Genomic DNA, 22,411 nt, shown 5'->3' on the forward strand with positions numbered 1-22,411 from the left:
ACTCCAGTGGGGACCCCCACCCTGATCCAGGACACTCCTTCAGGGCAAACCAGCCAGCCCCCACTCATGCACCAGGCCTCTATTCTATATAGTAAAAGGGTAATATGCCTCCCGGCACCGGGATCAGCGTGACAGGGGGCAGCACCCAAACCCCCTGATCGCCCTGCGGCTCTGTGTGTGACAGGGGGCAGGGCCACAATCTCCCTATCCGCCCTGCTCTGTTCGTGACAGGGGAAGGTGCCCCAACCCCCTGATCAGCCCTGCTCTGTGCCTGATAGGGGGGAGCTCCCCAACCCCCTGATCGCCCTGCGGCTCTGTGTGTGACAGGGGGCAGCGCCCCAACCCCCTAATCGGCCCTGCTCTGTGCGTGACAGGGGGTGGCGCCACAACCTCCCCATCGACCCTGCCTTGAGTGTGACAGGGGGCGGTGCCCCAACCCCCCAATCAGCCCTACCCTGAGCGTGACTAGGGGTGGCATCACAACCTCCCGATCCACCCTGCTCTGTGCATGACAGGGGGGGTGCCCCAACTCCCCAATTGGCCCTGCTCTGAGCCCGACCAGGGGCTGCATCTAGGGATTGGTCCTGACCTCTGCCACCCGGGAGCGGGCCTAAGCCAGCAGGTCGTTATCTCCCGAGGGGTCCCAGACTGCGAGAGGGCACAGGCCGGGCTGAGGGACCCCCCCTCCCCCACCCCGAGTGCACAAATTTTTGTGCACCGGGCCTCTAGTCTATATAATAAAAGCCTAAGCGACCATTACGACGGAATGACCAGAACGACTGGTCAGTATGATGCGCACAGACGCTCAACGCAGGAGCTGCCCCCCCTGGTGGTCAGTGCGCTCCCACAGGGTGAGCGCCGCTCACCGGCAGTGGCGGGATCCTCTCCCGCCTCCGTGGCAGCACTAAGGCGCAGTAAGCCGAGCGGTAAGGAGCAGTGAGCAGGCGGGCGGTTAGCGGTTAGTAGCGAGGGGTCCCAAATTGCAAGGGGGCGCAGGCTGGGCTGAGGGACCCCGCCCCCTGCATGAATTCCATGCATCGGGCCTCTAGTGATTTATAAAAATAGAGCTTCAAATTTTAGGCCTAAAAGAAAAAAGAAAAACAGCCAGAATTAGAAGTTAGTTTTAACACAATATGTTGAAAATTGTAGTCTAAGCACTGGCAGCTGGGGACAGGAGCCCTATCGTCACATGACTTCTCAGGGAGCCCTAAAACACAGTCCAGGCTTGCTGACAGTGGGTGGCCACCAGCCTTAGTCAAGGAGCCGCTGGTGCTGAGGGACACCGGCGTGGCGTCCCCCGGCCTTGCTGTAGCGGCAGCAGGCCTCACACACCGACAAGGCAGAAACAGTAACTCGCCTCTTTCGAGACTAGTCCAAGAGGAAACGTTTGAAACCATAAATATGACTCACTTTTCAGGTAAGTCAGTTTAACGGGAAAAACCCTCTAAACTAAGAAATAAATCACCGACTGAACATCTCTGGTTCTGACACCCGTTCCTGATGAAAGCGAAGGCGCACGCAGCACCGAGTGGCTGGCTGCTACCCTCTCAGTTTGAGAAGCACTCTGCGCACCTAGGTAAGAACAAGATTAATCTCCAGGCCTCAAGGACACCGCCATGATAACAACATAATAAAGACCTCCCCAAGGGCTCCTGGGTGCCGTCAATCATATAACAAGTCCACTTCCGCCAGATGAAGCCCTGCCCAGGCCAGGTACCACTCAGTGTCAGCAGGAGGCCCTCCCCCGCTCCAGCCAAGCCAGCCTCTCAGGCAGCTGACAGCAGCTCCCACAGCAAGAGAAGTACGCCTCACAATCTTGCTTCTCCCAGGCCAAAACATTTTATAAATCCAGGAAAGGAAAATATTTCATTTATAAGTTCTTTTGACTGAATTTTAAAGAATTGTTTGAGACTATGTAGACCAAGCATGTCAAACTCGTGGCCCACAATGAATATTTTTGCGGCCAAGCCAATATAACGGTATTTAAGAAACATTTTAATAAAAATTTCATAGTTTGCCCTATGGCTCAGTGGATAGAGCGTCGGCCTGCGGACTGAAAGGTCCCAGGTTCAGTTCCAGTCAAGGGCATGTACCTTGGTTGCGGGCACATCTCCAGTAGGGGGTGTGCAGGAGGCAGCTGATTGATGTTTCTCTCTCATCGATGTTTCTAACTCTCTATCCCTCTCCGTTCCTCTCTGTAGAAAATCAATAAAATATAAAAAAAATTCGTAACTTAATTTTTAGAATATCCTGTTATACATAATTATTAATAACGAACTACAATGATTGCTAATGACTGATTACTACAATCTTGTTGCATTCATTTCCCTTACGCGCCTTATGCGCAGGCGCACCATTTCTCTCCACTAATACTAGCAGTGAATATTATAGCAGCTGATTGCCACGTCATTAGTCTTGGACTGACTTGTTTGGTGTGTGCAACAGGAAATAGTTCGCTTTTGGAGCACAAGAATAATAGGTTTATTTGTGTTACGCTTATTAATTTGTGCAGTTATTCAGTGTCTGATAAGTTAATGTTCAAGAAAAAGTATTAAATTTTTATTAAAATGATCTATTATTTTATGTTAATGATGACTCATTTATTTCAGCCCTTTGTATTCAGCATGTCTCTAACAAAATAAACCTATGTTTCTATGAAAATGGAAGCTTTTGTTTTTTTGCGGCCACAAACACTTAAACCTTGTTTATTTGGCCCGTGGTAAGTCTGACATGGTTGCTGTAGACAATTTGTTTCTATTATGCATTCAAGGCTTGAATACATTACACCTTTACTCCTACAGAACATAAACATTCGTGGCTCCCAAGCAGACAGTCCAAAATAACAGTACATAGAAGAGAAAGGACGTCCTGTTTCAGTGACAGTATCTCAGGTTACCAGTATCAAGCAGACAGGGATAACGTGCAGGTAACGTGAAAAGGGCTAAGTGACACCCAACAAACACTTTTGAAAGTATCAAATGAAAAATACACACCTACTGTGTACCGCGTGCACCGCACAGACCTACCTGCAAGTGCAGTACCAGCCCCTTTCACACGGTCATATTCACAAACACTCACATGCAGTTTACGATGGTCCAGCCTTTGTTTACAAAACACTTTACATATATCAACTAATCCCACAGTCCAACAACAATACCCTCTGAGATTGGTATTATCATCACCATCTAGATATATAAAGAGCCAGGGGCCGTCACATCCAAAACAACTGAACTGATGACCGAACAGGCTGCGTGGGGCGACCAGGCTGGCAGGGGGATTAGTGAGGGATGACCAAACGACTGAACAGCAGGCTGCGTGGGGCGACCAGACTGGCAGGGGCGGGCAGTGAGGGGTGACCATGCTGGGGGGGGGCAGTTAGGGGCGATCAGGTCGGCAGGCAGAGGCAATTAGGGGCGATCAGGCAGGCAGGCAGGTGAGCAGTTAGGAGCCAGCATTCCTGGATTGTGAGAGGAATGTCTGACTGCCGGACACCCCCCGAGGGGTCCTGGGTTGGAGAGGGTGCAGGCTGGGCTGAGGGGAACCCCTCTCCCCCACCCCCCCATGCACGAATTTCATGCACGGGGCCTCTAGTTTTATAAATAAGAAAACTGAGACACAGACAGTATAAGTAAATTGCCTAAGGGCACACAGCTAGCAAGTGGCAAAGCTAAAATTCAAACCCATGTACTATTAGTCTTCCTCAAAATTAAGAATAATGCTTTTCAAATCCCTTTTTAAAAATCCGGAAGTTTAAACTGACTCTTTCAGAACGGGTCTTTATTGGTATGAATAAGTCTGTCAGTCACTGAGAAATGAGAGACAGGGCTAGGCCAGTGTCTTTCAAACTCTAACTGCAACCTCCAGTGAGAAAAATTTACATCCTGAGCAATGCACATATAACAATACATGTACAACTCACAAGTCTTGCCAAGGTTGTGGGTTCCACCCCTAGTCAAGGCACATACAAGAATCAGCCAATGAGTGCATGAGTACGTGCAATACCAAAGTGATGTTTCTCTCTCTCTCCCTATCTAAAAAGTGATAAAAAAACAAAAAAAGAAGTTTCTTGCAGCAGCATCCACCCACACTTCTATGAGGCACTCTAATTTATATGTGTTCTCTTTTTTAGTTGATTTTTAATTGTTGGTTATAACCTACTAATTAGATATGAGCCATAGTAAGAAAATCTCAAGATCAAACTTAAAGATTCCCTCCCATGTCTTCATGGTGCCAGAGAGAACACTGGCATGTTATAACCATGACAGCAGTTCTCCCCACAGCTGCTCTATGAGGTTGGCACTAGTGACAGCCCTATTTTACAGATGAGAAATAAGCTCAGGAATAAAGCATCTTCCTCAAGTTCCCACATAGAAGAGACCAGCACCAGTGAGTGGCACCAATCACTCCCTCTGCTCCCCCAGTTTCCCAGCCTCTTTCTAGTTAGGTGGGGAACTGTGTCTTTTCTGGGCCAATGGGCTGTAGGCAGATATGATACCTATCATTTCAGGCCCAACCGTAGATTTGGCACATGACAGCCCAGCCATCTCTCCCTGCCACGGTGACCAAGACAGGACATGAGTGGACCAGCAGCCCAGGTCTCTGTGTGACTGTATAAAGGCACCCTTCAGCCTACTGACCTGCGTGGAACGCGAAGCAATCAACTTTTACAGATCAAGGCACGCTCTGTAAATTCTAATCCTCGGGAATGCTACAGTTCAGGCCTGGCCATCTTTACTGCGGTGCCCTCACAAATAGTTCAATGTGCTGCTTCCTCCAACCTCTCTGCCACTGGACTAACCACACACACACAGCCCCAGGGAGCAAGCCATTATTTAACAGTTCCCCTTCACCTACAAAATAAAATGCTACCTCAACAAAGCACACAAGGCCCTTCTGAATTTGGCCTCAACTGCTGTCATTCTCCCCTCTCACCCCACATTCCTCAGCACCCTGACACCCGGCCATGCCCAAGAGGCCGGACCCTCGTGCACTGCAGCTTTCACACGCTGTTCCCTCACTCTGCCTGGAAGGCATCTCACTCCAGTGCTGGTCTTTCAGGCCCAGCTCAGGTCTGACCTCCCACAGGGCTCCTCTCTCTGCCCGCACACCCTCATTGATGGCACTGACACAAGTTAGTGCTGACTTTACATTTTCTAATTGCTCTTATGTCTATAATCGTTAGGTTGGTTTTCCTACCACACCATAAAGGTCCTTAAAAACAAGGTCCACGATAGGCACTCAAATTTATTAGAATGAATATTTGGCAACATATGAACACATTTCTTTTTCTTGAAACACAGTGTCTCCAATCCAGACTATATATACTTCACTTGGAATTCAATAGTGGCTCAAATTTGGAGGCCAAATTTTTCTAGCTTACCAGACTGGTTTTGCATTTCAGAAGCACCTATGAATGATCCATATTCCGTCTGGGAAAGCTGGCTCCCTGCTCACATATGTCTAACTTGAGAACTACAATAGTCTGGTTCTTTCTAGAAAACATCTTGTATCTGTAGTGAAAGCTGTTAAAAGTGTGTTGTGAGAAGCTGTGTTTTGTTAATCTGCTATTGTAATCAAAAGCTCCTTTGCTTAAGCGCTGTTGGCTGTCAGAAGTGCCACCTCCCGGAGGGAGGCCTCAGAGCTTGGTGTTGAAAGAGTCAATTGAAGAATCGTATGCGAGTAGGGAAGCTAGAAACCAGAGAGGAGCAGCGGAAGCCAGTCTCCGAGGAAGGAGACACTGTTCCCTTCCAAGTGGGCCGAAGCAACGGGACAGCTTTCTACCTGGTGCGGAACTTTGTATTATCTCTTTCTGCCAGGCCAAGCAATGACTGTGAGCTGAAAACTTAGAAAGCATTTGTTTGAATAAATTAAGCAATTCCAGTTCTTTGCCTGAAGAGGTTTAAAGAAAGAGTTAAAGTCTTCAGTTACATATGTATATTTTTTTACTTGAAGTTACCATGAAAGTTTCAGTTTCTAACAACCTGAAAGGGCTTTAGTTTAGAAATGAAAAGACTCCCGATGAACTGAAAGGTGAGCCTTTCACAGGTGACCAGTGGTGCTGGGAACAGCACGGATGCCTTGAGGTTTCGGACTTCACCATGATGTCCGCACATCTCTCATTCTAACTAAATTACACTTAATCTTCTCAAATGTGTGGTCTTGAATGCTTGTACTTCAATGGAGATGATCCTGCCCTGGAAATAATTATTTGTGTGACTGGGAAAGAATATTCTGTCATGTGGCTCTCATCCTCAAAAGCCCAACTACTCAGCTGCCCATAGGAGATCGTAACCAAGACTCATTGATCCAATGGCAATTTCCCAAGAAGAGAATGAAATAAACAACTTCACTCTGCTTTGCAAATCCTAATCTATAGACCAAGGGCAAATGTCACACCCCTGCCCATCCCCTTCCAGAATTTCTCCAGACTTACCAGCAATTATGTATAACTAGAGGCCTGGTGCACGACATTCGTGCACTCGGGGGTGGGGGGGGGGTGTCCCTGGGTTCCCCTCAGCCCTGCCTGCACCCTTTAGCGGTCCGGGAGCCCTCAGGAGATGTCCGACTGCCGGCTTAGGCCCACTCCCCTAAGCCGGCAGTCGGACATCCTTAGCGCTGCTGCAGAGGTGGGAGAGGCTCCCGCTACTGCCACTGCGCAAGCCGGCCATCAGCCCGGCTTGTGGCTGAGCGGCACTCCCCCTGTGGGAGTGCACAGACCACCAGGGGGCAGGTCCTGCATTGAGTGTCTGCCCCCTGGTGGCCAGTGCATGTCATAGTGACCGATGGTTCCTCCGTTCGGTCATTTGCATACTAGCGTTTTATTATATAGGATAATAAAAGCATAATATGCTAATTAGACCAACATGCTTCCGGATGAAGCAGGGGCTGTGAGGGAGGCCCAGTCCCGGATGCCGGAGGGAAGCCCAGGTCCCGGGTGCCAGAGGGCAGCTGATACCAGCAGCTGGGGGAAGGAAGGCCTACTCTTGCATGAATTTCGTGCATCGGGCCTCTAGTCTATCAATAATGACTAATGCCTGCACCAAGGGGAATGGACTGTTTCAGAAACCTGTGTACGGAGGTCTTGTGGGTCTGTGTGAAGAATGAATGTCATGAAGTCGATTTCAGTGAGAAAAGAGATTTTTAATCCTGCAAGTACAGCCTCGAGTAAAGACTTTCTCCCTTTTCGAATGCATCGATACAGGTCAGGAGATAAGACAGCATGAAGGAAAAACCAAAGTTCCAGCTTGAGTGCTTGTGGCTTGTAACAGGTTCCACTCAGGTGGGGAAACTGAGTTTCTCATTATAAAATCAAGTGGAAACTTTGTGTTAAAGTAACGAAGGAGGAGAAAAATCTTGGACTACACCCCTGTCACCACTTTGCTCTGTTTTAACCTACTTTTGACTAGATAGCACGTGGTGTAGAAAGATAGCAGCCTCGGAAACATCTTTATAGCAATCTTTTAAAACTACAATTTGAAACATTAATTTATCACAAGGAGCTATACCAGATGCATAGCCCTTTATGCCAAGGTAATTATAGAATAAAATCACTTGCAGAACACAGGCCAACCACCAAATGTAGATAATGGAATATTACAGTGTTAAGATACACGCAAAATGTCTAGGGAACAAAGTCAAGAACCCATAGACTATCTTAGCTATTACACAACTGAGATTTCAGTTTTATTCTGGGATTTTACTTGAAAAGAAAGCACCTCCCACAGAAGTTTGTTTCATTTCTACAACTGCTCGTTTTACTTCTCAAGACCCCCACTATGTTGACTTTCAAGTGATATGACAGAAAGTGAAATGAAATTTGAAACAAAGCTTGCCTCGATGTTTAACTTCACTGTAGGGCTCACAGCACACTGTACCCTTAAAGCAGTTACCAGCAGGAAGTAATGTACAGGTCACTAAAATGGGGCAGAGTCTCGGCCTTCCAGAACCTAGAATACATGGAGCATTCAAGGGAGGGGGTGGCTTTGTGTCCCACTCAACAGAACAAGTCAGAACCCTAACTCCTACCACGGGCATTCCAACCCCAAAGACTGGAAGGAACTAAAGAGCAGTCCAGGTTGCGGGGAAATTCTAATGGTGAGAGAGAAAGCAATATTATTCATTTTTCATTATTTAAAAAAAGCTACCACTACTAACATCTATATTTTTAAACGCTACACAATTTACTTATGGGTATTTTTACCATGAACCCACACACAGAAACTCATCTGTTTACTTGAGTTAGTCAGTCGGGTCTTTAAATCCACTCAGCAAATCCAACTGCTCTACACTGTGCCCATCCCCACAAAGACTTCATAAAGTGAGGATAATCACAGTAAATAGTTTTTAGGGTTCAATAAGATAATGCATTTGAAGGATATGGCATTGTGCATGAGAATTCCTGAGTCTCAAACCTTAGAAACGACCTCACTATTCCTACATAACCTCTATGATCTTACATATTTGTTTAACACCCAACTACTGTTCACTTAATACTTTTCTTAAAAACAAAAAAGTCATATCCACTGTGTTATCATCCTAAGCAACACTATCCTTGGAAGTCATGGAAAGATGCCTGCTATGTTTTCCTTAATCTGCATACAAATACAAAACTAGTAAACGAAGTGTCCACCTACACATCACCTGGCGCACCATCAGCACACATACACAAATGGAGCTACAGCCACACTGTGGGAAAGGGATTTAGTCCCAGGTGCTCTTTATAAAATTAAATGTATTGGGGTGACACTGGCTAATAAAATTATATAGGTTCCAGGTGTACAATAACACATCATCCGTAAATTGTATTGTATGTTCACCACCCTAAGCCAAGTCTCCTCCATCACTATTTATCATCCCCCTTTACCTTATCCTACTCCTCTCATTCCCCTTTTTCTCTGGTAATCACCATACCATTGTCTATGAGGGGTTTTTTTTGCTTAATCCTTTCACCTTTTTATCCAGCCCCCTTATCCCCGCCTCTCTGAAAGCTGTCAGCATGTTCTTTGTATCTATGAATCTATTTCTATTTTGTTAGTTCATTAGATTCCACATATGAGTGAGATCATATGATATTTGGCTTATTTCATTTAGCATAATACTCTCCAGGTCACTCCATGATGTTGCAAATGGTAAGGCTTCCTTCTTTTTTTTACAGCCAAGTAGTATTCCATTGTGTAAATGTACCATCGCCATTTTATTTGCTTATCTACTTACTAGAGGTCCGGTGCACAAAATTCACACACAGAGGGGTGGGGGGCCCTCAGCCCAGCCTGCACCCTCTCGCAATCCGGGACTGCTGGCTCCTAACCGCTCGCCTGCCTGCCTGCCTGCCTGATCGCCCCTAACCACTCTGCCTGCCTGATCGCCCCTAACCACTCTGCCTGCCTGATCGCCCCTAACCACTCTGCCTGCCTGATAGCCCCTAACCACTCTGCCTGCCTGATCGCCCCTAACCACTCTGCCTGCCTGATCGCCCCTAACCACTCTGCCTGCCTGATCGCCCCTAACCACTCTGCATGCATGTCTGATGACCCCTAACCACTTGCCTGCCTGCCTGATTGCCCCTAACCACTCGCCTGCCTGCTTGATTGCCCCTAACTGCCTCTGCCTGCCTGCCTGATCACCCCTAACTGCCTCTGCTTCAGCCCCTGCCACGGTGGCTTTGTCCGGAAGGACGTCCGGAAAGACGTCTGGAAGGTCATTTGGCTGTCTGGTCTAATTAGCATATTACGCTTTTATTATTATAGAGGCCCAGCACGCGAAATCACATGAGACCCCAGAGTTCCTGCTAGTGCACTAGCAGGAATTTGCACCTCCTGGTGACAGGTCGTTTGGTCATTACAGCATTATGGCCACTGGCCTTTTATAATATAGATAGGTACTTGGGCTGCTTCCAAATCTTGGCTACTGTAAATGAACATAGGGGTGCATATACCCGTTTGAATTAGTGTTTTGGGTTTCTTCGGATAAATTCCCAGAAGTGGGATCACTGAGTCATAAGGCAGTTCCATTTTTAATTTTTTGAAGAAACTCCATACTGCTTTCCATAGTATAGTCTGAAATGCTTTAAGTCACAGTTAAGCAAACAGACTCAAAGAGCCACATAGTAAGTGGTCGTAGAGTCCAGACTAGAATCTAGGACAGTGATGGCGAACCTTTTGAGCTCGGCATGTCAGCATTTTGAAAAACCCTAACTTAACTCTGGTGTCGTTTCCCATATAGAAATTTTTTGATATTTGCAACCATAGTAAAACAAAGACTTATATTTTTGATATTTATTTTATATATTTAAATGCCATTTAACAAAGAAAAATCAACCAAAAAAATGAGTTCGCGTGTCACCTCTGACACGTGCATCATAGGTTCGCCATCACGGGTCTAGGACTTAGTCCTAACATGATGGTCCCAGCAGAGTAGCATCTCCAGGTGGGTGAGCTACAGGGAGCTTAGAGACCCGGCCTCCAGAGTTCACAAGTGACCCTCAGCAGCTGGAAAGCCCTTCGCCAGTGAGTCTGAGCTTTTCACTTTCTCTGAGAAACAATGCACACAACATAGTACCTGACAGCCTCTTCTCAAAGAACGGACCAGCTAAAATAAATCTGTTTCCTTCATACTGCCAAAGATAAAACATCTCCTGAATCTGTTTCTCATTTTTTAAAAAAATATATTTTTATTGATTTCAGAGAGGAAGGAAGAGGGAGAGAGAGATAGAAACATCAATAATGAGAGAGAATCATTGATTGGCTGCCTCCTGCAAACCTCCAAATGGGGATCGAGCCTGCAACCCAGGCATGTGCTCTTGACCGGAATCGAACCTGAGACCCTTCGGTCCACAGTCCGATGCTCTATCTGCTGAGCCAAACCAGCTAGGACTGTTTCTCATTTTTAAAAAAAATGTATTTTATTGATTTTTTACAGAGAGGAGGGAGAGGGATAGAGAGTTAGAAACATCGATGAGAGAGAAACATCGATCAGCTGCCTCCTGCCACTCCCCACTGGGTATGTGCCCGCAACCAAGGCACATGCCCTTGACCGGAATTGAACCTGGGACCTTTGAGTCCGTAGGCTGACTCTCTATCCACTGAACCAAACCGGCCAGGGCTGCCTAATTTTTTTTTTTGTGCATTCAAAGAATATACTAAATATTTTAAATTTTTTATCAAAATCTTATTAAAAGTTAAACAATATCTTCATTCATGTATTCTAAGTCAACATTAATTTTATTTTAACATTATATGTTTTGTTCAAATTTTTTTTCTACTAGTATTTTATAATACAATCAGCAAACAATATGTCAAAGATGAAAACAAATGTAGTAAAGGTTTCCTTAAGTTTTTGAATATGTAACTTCATATACTTGCGATTCATAATTTTTTTCCTAAACAGCTGTAAAACCAGCAAAAATGCCTTGGCAATTTTAGCATAGTTCCTAGGGTATTGGTTGGCACTCAAAGGGTTAAGGAGGCAGGTTTCCACCTCTGGGCTTTCAGGCTGCAAGTTTCCATTACAATTGTTCCTGTGTTTTCCAGATGCCCAGAGCAGGTTTATTTTCCACACACTATCCACACACTATGCCACACGGCCCCCGGTAAGGGGAGAGAACATTATAAAGTTCCTGGCCCTTTGGGAGATGCCAATCCTGGTGAGTTTAGCTATGCATGCATTTGGCTAATAATAGCTAACTTTATTAAATTTTAATTATGTGCCAGGCACTGTGCCATATCCTGCAAACACACTATCTCAGTGAATCCTAGAAACGATTTACTATGATTATCCTCACTTTACACTGAAAGGAATAGAGGCTTACCTCTGCTAAGTGGTAAGTACGTGGTAGGGTTCAGACTCAAACCCAGACTGACTGCAGTCCGACGCTCTTAACCGATGCCCTACATACACTGGACTCTTCAAAGTCCCACTGAAAAGAAGCATGAATTCTGTACACTCAATTTCTTACTAAGTGAGCTCATTCTTGCATCATGGAGGTCTAGTGAGTGAGTAGCTGTTGGTCGAGCGGTGTTTTGTGCACCTAAAGGTTGCTAGTTCAATTCCCAATCAGGGCACACACCTGGGTTTTGGGTTTGATCTCCAGGAAGGCAGCCAATGGATGCTTCTATCTCATCTCTCATCTCTCTCTCTCTCTCTCTCTCTCTCTCTCTCTCTCATTCATTCTCTCTCTCTCTCTCTCTCTCTCTCTCTCTCTCTCTCTCTTTCTTTCTCTCTCTCTCTCAGCATGTCCTTGGGTGAGGATTTCTTTTTCATATATAAAAAAAGATTTATATATATACACATATATATATTTGGTCTTTGTCCCCAGTTTCAGTTAAAGCTCCTAAAATCCTTGGACTTTCTTACTCATAGGAGTTCATCAGGACCACATGGAGCTGCTGCTAACATGTGACTCAGGGTGGTGGGCCCTTCGTTTCAGAGAGGGGCTGGCCACACCAGAAGGAGCAGGCACAGGATTAAAAGGTAGAAACTTTCAGTGCCACCTCCAGACCACAGGGGAGGGAAAGGTGGCTGGAGTTCAATAACCAGTTGCCAATGAATTAATCAACTATGCCTTCATACAGGAACTCAATGAAGCTGAACAAGGCTAGGGAGCTTTAAGGCCGGTGAACCATCCAGGTGCTGGGAGGCCAGCATGCCCAAAAGTGACCCGGAAGCTCTGTGCCCACAATCCCTACCCTGCCCTGCGCATCTCTCCCATTTGGCTGCTCCTGAGTTGTATACTTGAGAATGGAGCTGTAATCCTGCATATCATGCTGTCCTGAGTTGTAACACATGTTCTGGCAAATTATGCCCACACCCCCTGGGGTGGGGGAGGGTCATGGGAACCTTGCAGTCTGCAGGCAGTAGTGCAGGTAGCTTGGGGCTCCCCAATCCTGGCTTGTCTCTGAAGTGGGGCAACCCTGTGAGACTGAGTCATTAACTTGTGGTGTCAGCACTAACTCTAGGCAGTTCATGTCAGAACTGAACTGAACTGAATTACTGGACACTCAGCTGTGTCAGAGAATTGTTGGAATGACATAGTTAATAACCTCAAAGAAAGAGGTCCACATTAAAACCAACTTAACCAATGCCTTAGAAGTCACTTCCCTGCTTGGTTTAATCATTAGGTCTACCACTCTCACTGATTCAGAGCCCTGCGTGCCAGTTTCGGCACTTGCAGAACTCTGGCCTGATGGACATATCCACAGTACCTGTTAAAATAACGTTTCTTTTAAAAGAAGACCAAAGAACTAATTTCGCCTGCTAAAGAGAACATGGGATGCTGTAGAGTGTGAAGCTAGTATGGGTTTTGTTTAGTTGATCATTTTAGCTGTGATTTATTTCACATTTATTATAGCTCTCGTGAGAGAATTGTGTGCCACCTCAACAGTTTACATGTAACTGTTCCCTGTGGATAGCAGGCATTATGAGATGACAAGACACGACCTGAGCATGAACTGAGGCAAATATGAACGGACTGACTCAAACTCGAATGGACCAGGGATATGACTTACCCTCGCTTACTAACTTCTGTCAAAAATCAAGTCAAAGGAGACAGATCTCTAAAGAGTTAGGCCAGTACTCCATAAGCTGTCAAGTGGGACTAGCTAGTTGATCTTAGTGACCAATCTGGTTAAAACAGCCTCTGTGTCCTGCAGGCATCCCTTCCCATCAGGAACACAAACTCCAGGCCCAGAAGAGCAGCTGCGGTCAGGGCCCTGATTACCCAGCACCACAGGCCCGCAGCTCCCTCCTCAAAAGGTATTCCCGCGCTGGGCCACCTTCTGGGCCTACTCCTTCCCCATCACTCTCCCCGCAGCAGGGGCCACTGTGAGCACTCTCCATCCACTTCCCACTGGGCCCCGGGTAGTGCTCTTCACCCTATTCCAGTCCACAACACTCCTCCTCCCCACAGAACCCCCTACTCACAGCCTCTAGAAAGGTCTTCAGACTATTCTCGTTCAGTGTTAGGAAACCCACAGCAAAATTCTCCTTACCACAGGCATTAGTTACAACCAACTGTTTCAAGTAAATGACTAGACAAGGGACTAGTTATTTCAAAGAAAAACTGATTAGGAGAAAAAAGAACCATGGAAATATTCTTTAAAATAGACAAAGAATAGTCACTCTTGCATTCCACTCATCTAGAAAAAGAAAGTGTCGCAGCTGGGAAATGCCTCCACTGAGGATCCGGGCTCCTAGCATGTCCTGATCCTGCGACTCCTGTCTACAGAGCAGCCACTAGGCCAGCCGTGGGCAAACTACGGCCCGCGGGCGTTGGAAATGAATAAAACTAAAAAAAAAAAAAAAAAAAAAGACCGTACCCTTTTATGTAATGATGTTTACTTTGAATTTATATTAGTTCACACAAACACTCCATCCATGCTTTTGTTCCGACCCTCCGGTCCAGTTGTGGCCCTCGAGTCAAAAAGTTTGCCCACCCCAGCACTAGGCAGTCATTAAGTAGAGACAAAGCAAGTATTCAACAGAAAATAAATTTGCTTCAGATTTTAAAAAAGGAGGTGGCCATTGGAGTTATTTCCACAGGGTTTCCCTGCTCAGATTCCAGGGAAGGTCACTGGAAGAGGAAGTATTCAACTTGGCATTTTGAAAGGTATTCTGCACAGCAAGCCCCGCCAGGATAGCTGCAGAAGTTGGACTGATAAAGACTCAACTCCTATTTGAAGTCCCCTGTCCCTTTCAGCCAGGGCCTGCCGAGGAAGGCCAGCTGCTGGCCAGTCTCACCACCCTACAGCCTCACGTGGCACAGGCTGGAGGCGGTGCAGGGAGTCTTCTCCAAAAGAACAGTAGTTTGTGACAAAACGTTAGCGTAAAGAACCACGATTACAGGCCAACCCCAAGGGTTCAATCAAACTCAAACTGAGTGCCAGCAGCGATGTGGGCGAGGCAGCGTAAATGAGAAACCAAGTAACGCAGGGGCCCGATTCTAGTCCTGTGGCTGCCAGTTTCTTGCTGTGCAACTTAAAAAGCAAGTTTACTAACCTTTCTAGATTTCCATTTCCCTATTAACACATTTCGTACCGCTCAGGAGTTTTCTCGTGTTTTGCGCGCCATCTGTTAAGGACCGCTCACGAGTGTTCTCTTTTTTCACGCCCATGGAAAAAGGAGCAAATCTAGATACTTATGTAAATTTTGTTTGGTCCCTCTTCATAGAGGAAAATGTTTTACACAGTACCATACGTTAAAAAAGTACTAGGAACTTTGTTTAATTGTTTTTGTAAATAAAAATGTTATAATTATTGAAAAACAACACCTAAAGTGCATTATGATGATTTAAATAACGTGCAGTTTGCCCAAAAATGTTCGGTCTCTGGCGTATGTCTTAGAGATTTCTATACGGTATGCAATGTGTTAAATCAATGCTTTCAACCTGTTTTCAGTCTCAAAATACTGACATCTTAAGGGAAAAACCACTATAACAGAATATAAAGTAACTTTCACAGAGTAAAGCAAAATGTGATGTAATGGAAGGAAGACATCAAGCCCCCTTTCCCTACATACTCTAGCAATGACCCCTGAGAGGGGTCCCCATAGCCCAGTTTGAAAAAATAACACACTGGATATATTCTAAGATTCTTGGAGGGTCTTTCTCTGCTTCTTCCTAAACTGGAAGGAGAGGTGTTAACTGCATTCATTATACTTCAGTCTTGTTCAGAATCAAAATTATGGGTCACACACCAACCCACTTTAGGCGAACACTGCAGAGTCTAAACCAGGGGTGGGCAAACTTTTTGACTCGAGGGCCACAATGGGTTCTTAAACTGGACCGGAGGGCCGGAACAAAAGCATGGATGGAGTGTTTGTGTGAACTAATATAAATTCAAAGTAAACATCATTACATAAAAGGGTATGGTCTTTTTCTTTAGTTTTATTCATTTCCAACGCGGGCCATAGTTTGCCCACGGCTGGAAACCCTTCACCAACCAACAAGAGCTAAAAGCTATACCTACACGTTGCTGTCTTGAGAGAATGGATAAGGAGGCAAGTCTTTCTGACAGTCTCCTAGACTGAGGAAAGATTGGGGCAATGGCTACAAAAAAGTGCTAAACATCTTCAAAAATAAGAAGTCCTACCCTGTGCAGTGTTGCTATAAGATCCTTGTCAGCTGTCATCACATCTGGTCGCGATCTACAGGCCTCAGTGACCGAATGATTTCCAGTCTCCAGGTCCTGGGGCTGAGCCCTCCAGCAGAGCAGGGCAGAACAGGAAATGGAAGAGGCTTCCCCAAACTGCAACCCAGGCTTCCATGCTGCAACCCAGCCCAAACCCAACAATCCAGCCCAGCTCACAGGACATCCAGAGCAGGCCCAGCCCTCAGGACATCAGGGGCGTCATCAGCTCCCGGCCTGCCACGGCCCTGCAGTCAGGTGAGTGGGGTGCTGGCCATAGGTGGCTTGTTTTGCCACAACAAAAGCAAATCATCACTCAAGACTGACTCACTGAGCTTACCTATTCTGATGTATGGGATTGCAGTAAGGTCTCATTTGCAACATTTTAAAGATGATTTGGCACTTTGCCCCTCCCATTTTCTACTTTCAACATCACAACTTCCAAGAATTAGAGTTTGAGCCACTTCCAACTTTTTCTCTTGTTATTTCATTAAATTAATGTTAAATTCTACTTTTTAGTCATTCGTTAGTTAAATGGTCAGTGTGGTGGTAATCTCCTTGTTCCCCAAAAGAAATAAGACCCTCCTCCATTACCTAGAAAAACAGACACAGAACTAGTGAAACTTGATTTGAATTCAAAGGCACTAACTCAATTAAAATCCAGTTCTACTGTGCAGCAGCTTCAGGACATGCAGGAAAAATTGACCAGGTTCACTGGTATCAACATCTGTAAACAGACACAAAAGGCCAGTGTAAGTTATCAAGAGCTGGGGACAGAGGGGTTAACGTGTAATTACCATGGTTTCCATCTGAGTAACCCCTCTCCCCTCACACCAACTGGTGGCAGCCAGTGTGCAGTGAGCTGTCCACACCGTGGCACAGCTACCACAATAGCAGCAGAGCCCGAGGAACTTCAGACCTCCAATGCCACGCAAATACCCACACTCCAAGTGGCATCTGCTGGCCTGCTTTTCAGCAGTTTGTCCAAAAGCCCCCAAAGTGTAAGAAACAAATTCACTGGTAACCTAGATTAGCCAGCCCGGCTCCGAGGTTCTAAGTTCCTTTAGATTTGTGGAGTCTTTCTCAAAGCACAGTTAGTGGCCAATGTAGGAAGCAATGGAGTCTCCAGCATTCAAGTCCCTTCCTACCCATCCTCCCCCTTCAGAAATTAGAAAAGAGCCACCAGTCTCCAACTGGCTGATGACACCTCGCCTGCAGGATATCTTCACACTCGAGTGATAATAAACCATTGCAATGAAGATGAACAGAGGACAGTCTAATCATCTATTGGCTAGAGCAGTGGTTCTCAACCTGTGGGTCGCGACCCCTTTGGGGGTCGAACGACCCTTTCATAGGGGTCGCCTAAGGCCATCAGAAAACACATATTGTTTTTGTGATTAATCACTATGCTTTAATTATGTTCAATTTGTAACAATGAAATTGGGGGTCACCACAACATGAGGAACTGTATTAAAGGGTCGTGGCATTAGGAAGGTTGAGAACCACTGGGCTAGAACATTTGTAGTCCAGCATTAGGACACAAAGTCAAAAATTCTGTAACCCCGGCCAAAGCCAAATTATCTATGTATGAGAATCACAAAGGCATTCTCCTTTCCTCTGAGCTACTCTGCAGGACAGAGGGGGGATCTATTGTTTGCCTCACTCCAACTGTGCACTCTAGTCGCTTGCTGGCTAACTAAGACTTTCTTTTTGCCTTCAAATTGGAATTTAGTAATTCAGTACCAGGCTCTATTCCAGTGATGGCAAACCTATGACACGCGTGTCAGAGGTGACACGCGAACTCATTTTTTTGGTTGATTTTTCTTTGTTAAATGGCATTTAAATATATGAAATAAATATCAAAAATATAAGTCTTTGTTTTACTATGGTTGCAAATATCAAAAAATTTCTATATGTGACACGGCACCAGAGTTAAGTTAGGGTTTTTCAAAATGCTGACACACCGAGCTCAAAAGGTTCGCCATCACTGCTCTATTCCATCCCCTTCAGGAACCCCAAGACTGCCCACGAATCTCTATTCAAGTTCTGACAGTCCACCTACCCATGCTACTAAAGTACTAGAACAGGGGTGGGCAACCCCTGGCACGCGTGCCAAACATGGCACGCCAGTAACTTTTGCTGGCAGGCGAAACCCTCTCTTATAATCTTCCATTTACAATTTTTTTTCTTATATATCGACTTTTTTTTCAGATAAATTCAGTGTAGGTGCATCTTAGATAAATAAATAATTTTACATAACAAGTTATCTTAAAGACCATAGACATAGATTGATGAGAGAGGGGAAGAGCAATTTCAATAGTGTCGAAAACCAACTATTGAGGACTTGGAATGCCATTCCAGAAAATATTTTCTGTTTAAAAAACTTTGCAACAGCATTACTCTCCATGTTTTCATCCACATATGCTTGTGAATCTTTGTTCTCAGTGATGAATTTTGTTAACTCTCATAATAGGAGTAGCCTGACAGATGAAAGTAATAGCTCATGCATATCTCTGAAGGTCACGAAATATAAACCTGATGTAAAATCTCTGTCATCAGTGATGCAGCAGCAAAAGTCCCACTGATAATATCAAACGGAGTCATAAAGTTTTCTGTCGGACTATCAGTGTACATGTATACATTAAAAAATAAATGTATTTTTCATCATCATATACTGTGTTTTTGTCGCTCGAATGAATTTTATTATTTCTTCAAGGTTCTTCACATACGTACACCTTAAGAGATATCAAGCAGGTGTAACATGTTCTCAAAAAATTAGGGTTGGCATGCAGAAGAATTCTGAGTCAGAGATTTTGCTGGTTTTGGCACGCACTCACAAAAAGGTTGCCCACCCCTGTACTAGAACCTACAACAGGCAACGAGTCCTCAATTTCTGACTCATTTTCCCTAAACACTGAATGATTTCATTTCTAATACTGACTTTACTACAAATAGATCAAACAACGTGTAAGCCTTTCAACTGCTTGGCTCAAAGAACCAATTCACCCAAAGAACACACCAGTCACTGTTGTGGGCTTCAAAAGAAGAAAATGGCATCTTCTTTACTGTAGGTCACTGCAACACGGCTCAGGAGGGCCAAGGCCAAGAGGGCCTTTCAAGTGGACAATCTGGTCAAGGTGAGGCTGGAAGTAGCTGACCATTGGAAATGAATGGCCCCAACAAGAGGCAAAAGGCAGTTGCATCCCTCGGTTACATGGCAGTCTGAAGATGCAGACATGGTGGGACTGGGCCCACAATGGTCATTTATCTAATATGATGCACTGAGTGAACTTTTAGCACCAACCCACATCTCAGCTGAGTGTTATTAGTCACTAGGCAGACTAGACATGAGTGAGTAGAAATATTGTAACATAAAACCCACCTCCTTACAAAAACTTTAAACTTAGATCTTGATGGTCATCTTTATAGACCAACGGGGGCATATTATTATCATTTGCCCACCCTTCAACCCTAAATTCATGCACAGGAGCAAAGGAGGATTCATATACTGAAACACATTTGGGGTCCTTGTTACACAATTTTAAATAGTAGCATATCCGAGTCCTGTAAGGAAAAAGGTATGCACTCAATTATGAACACAGAGGTTGAGATTTACCTGCCAGAAAAGACCCATATGACCACAGCCACCTCCTTTCCCATTCTCAGCTGGGTGACTTTTTTATTTAAATTACAATAGCCCATCAGTAGCTACAAAACAGTAAGTGTAAGACTCTAGGAAAGGCCATAGAATGGATCAAAAGGAGCATCCGCCTTGTTCTTATCTGCCTACCCACTGTGAGCCCAGCCTCCTCCTCTCCCACAGGGGCTCTTTCCCTTCTCTTCCCTCACTGGGCTCTGGGTAATTGCTGCCCCTTCCCTTGTTTCCCTACCTTCACACCCTCTCCACCTCACCTTTCCTTCCCATTTCCCAGAACTTGCCATAGTCACTCCTGCTAGTTCCTGCACTAACCACCTAATCCCAGAGTCCAGAAGGCTCCTGCCCTCTTTGCAGCGCTGACTACTTTTTAGTTAAAGCTCAACTCAGTGTCACCTCCTCAGAAAGGTGTTCCTTGACGGCCTGCCAATCACTGTCTGTCCCATCACTCTCGTTTTCTTTTTTCTTTTTTTTTAAAATATATTTCTTTATTGATTTCAGAGAGGCAGGGAGAGGGGGGAGAGAGAAACATCAATGATGAGAGAGAATCATTGATCGGCTGTCTCCTGCACGCCCCCTACTGGGGATTGAGCCCGAAACCCAGGCATGTGCCCTGACCAGAATCGAACCTGGTACCCTTCAGTACACAGGCTGACGCTCTATCCACTGAGCCAAGCCGGCTAGGGCCCATCACTCTCGTTTTCTTTGGCACTCATCAAAACCTGACTTATATGTTTGTTTAGGATGTGTTCCCACCTGGAACCTGATGTAAGCTTCCTAAGAGTGGACATTATGCTTGTGTTCATCTTTGAATGCCCAGGGCCCAAAACACCAGCTAAGCACTTAGCCATTCACAAATGCTTCTTGAATGAATGAATTTTGGAACAATTAAGGTGAGAGCAGCAGCCATTCTTTTGTTGCATTTCTGTGAAACACCTAAACATGATGTTACTTGTAAAATCAAAGCATTATATTGTTTTATCAGACCCGGATGAGTAGGTTAACAGTTCTCCCAGCAATATGCACACACAGGGCCAGGATTTATGCTCTCTTTAACGTAAGGATCCCCAAAATTAGACACTATCTCTCAAAGTTCTTCAGAAAACAGTTCCAGATCCAACAGAGGATTTCCAAAGAAAATATCAACAACAAAATAGGATTCATCACATGTCACTGTGAAATCCCCGTGACAGGCTGAAGGAGCACATTTCTTGGTTGTTGTTGTTTTTTTTTTTAAACTAACTGGACAATAAAGAGACCTTCTTCCCAATCATTCTTTGCTTTCTTCAAATAATTTTTTCACATCTGTTATCGGTTTGTGCTCTTCCTTAAAGCAAAACTAAACAGGTCACATTTTCTCATTTAAAAACACCTATACAAAAAAGAATCAGCTAAGTAAGATGGAAATCAGCACAAGCCCAATGTGTCACTGAAAACTTGTGGGCCAGACACACAAATAGAGGGGGGCGGGGGCGGGGGCGGGGGCGCTACTGTCCAAGCGTAGAAAAAGTAAAATTGGGTTTTCTGTTCTCTGAGATGCATCACGAAGTGTGGGCGGAGAGAAACACAGAAATCCAGAATTAGCCGAACATCAAATCATTTTGGGAAGAGTTGACACCATGCACATTCCTCACCCGGAAAGTATTCGGAGCAGGAGACCTGATTCCTGGGCTATGATGCCATTCAGGAATCCTCGCAAGGGCTCTGGGTTCCAGCATTCACGGGGGAAGGTTCATCTGACTCGGGGCTCCCGGGCTCCGATTATTTACAAAGCTTGCATTTAATCGAAGATCTGGATGGAGGCTGAAAGCCAAATTCAAAAGAGGGGGCCAAGGTGCCGAGTTCCATAAAGAAACACACACCCGATCACCACCTCACCCCAGAGAATTACAGTGGAGACCAGGGTGCGCGGGGGACGGGAGGATAGGGGTGCGGGGCGGTGGGAAAAGCAACACCTGTGTCACCTCGTCCCGCTTCCCACTCAGGACAGGCAACGCCTCCAGCCCCCCCGCCTCGGGCACCCACGGCGATCGCCACGGCCCAGGTGCAGAGGAAGGGCAGGCCTTCGGGTCGGAGCCCCTTAATCCCGGGCTGTTAATGATTACAGAGCGGGATGGGGGTGGGGAGGCCGCGAGGGCGGGCGGAGGGAGTGGAGACCCCCCGCCACCTCCCGCCGCGCCGCGCTCACCGGGCGCAGGACCCGAGTCTGCACCCTCCCGGCGGCGGGGTGGAGGCGGGGGCCGGGCTAAGTTTCCCGAGCCCAGGCTGACCCGCGCGGGCTCCCCTCGCCTCTCCTTCCAGAGGAACCAGTCCAGACAAGGCGCGGACTTCCACTCCTCCCGTCCACCCCTTCCCGAAGGTACCCAACCCCCGCCCCTTCAGCGCTCCCCCTTTTCGTCGATTCGGCCCCCCCCAAAATTCACATTTGCTCCAGAGGGTCCTCCAGTGAAACCCTTCTGGCAAGGACGGCGGCCCGGCGGGTCCAAAGAACCTACCATCCCCGCTCGCGTTCCCAGATTCCCTGCCCCGCCGCCGCCGCCACCCCAGCCGCCGCCGCCTCTTCCCCCGCGGCCCACCGGCCGCGGCCGCCCCGAACCCCCGCCCCCCCATCGCCGGCGCATCATCACTTCCGGTAACC

The 22,411-nt window shown here is 46.2% G+C and overlaps 1 protein-coding gene across 1 annotated transcript in view; it reads right to left on the reverse strand.

The window, feature by feature from the left end:
* DCUN1D3 (defective in cullin neddylation 1 domain containing 3) overlaps window positions 1–16,850 on the reverse strand; it is a 36,154-nt gene extending 19,304 nt beyond the window's left edge. Inside the window, exon 1 of the mRNA XM_006103051.3 lies at window positions 16,713–16,850. The gene's annotated coding sequence lies outside the window, so the exon portion shown is untranslated. The remainder of the gene's footprint in view (window positions 1–16,712) is intronic.
* Window positions 16,851–22,411: the final 5,561 nt, after the last annotated feature.

This window comes from Myotis lucifugus, unplaced genomic scaffold (assembly GCF_000147115.1).
Source record: "Myotis lucifugus unplaced genomic scaffold, Myoluc2.0 scaffold_458, whole genome shotgun sequence".
Lineage (NCBI taxonomy): Eukaryota > Metazoa > Chordata > Mammalia > Chiroptera > Vespertilionidae > Myotis > Myotis lucifugus.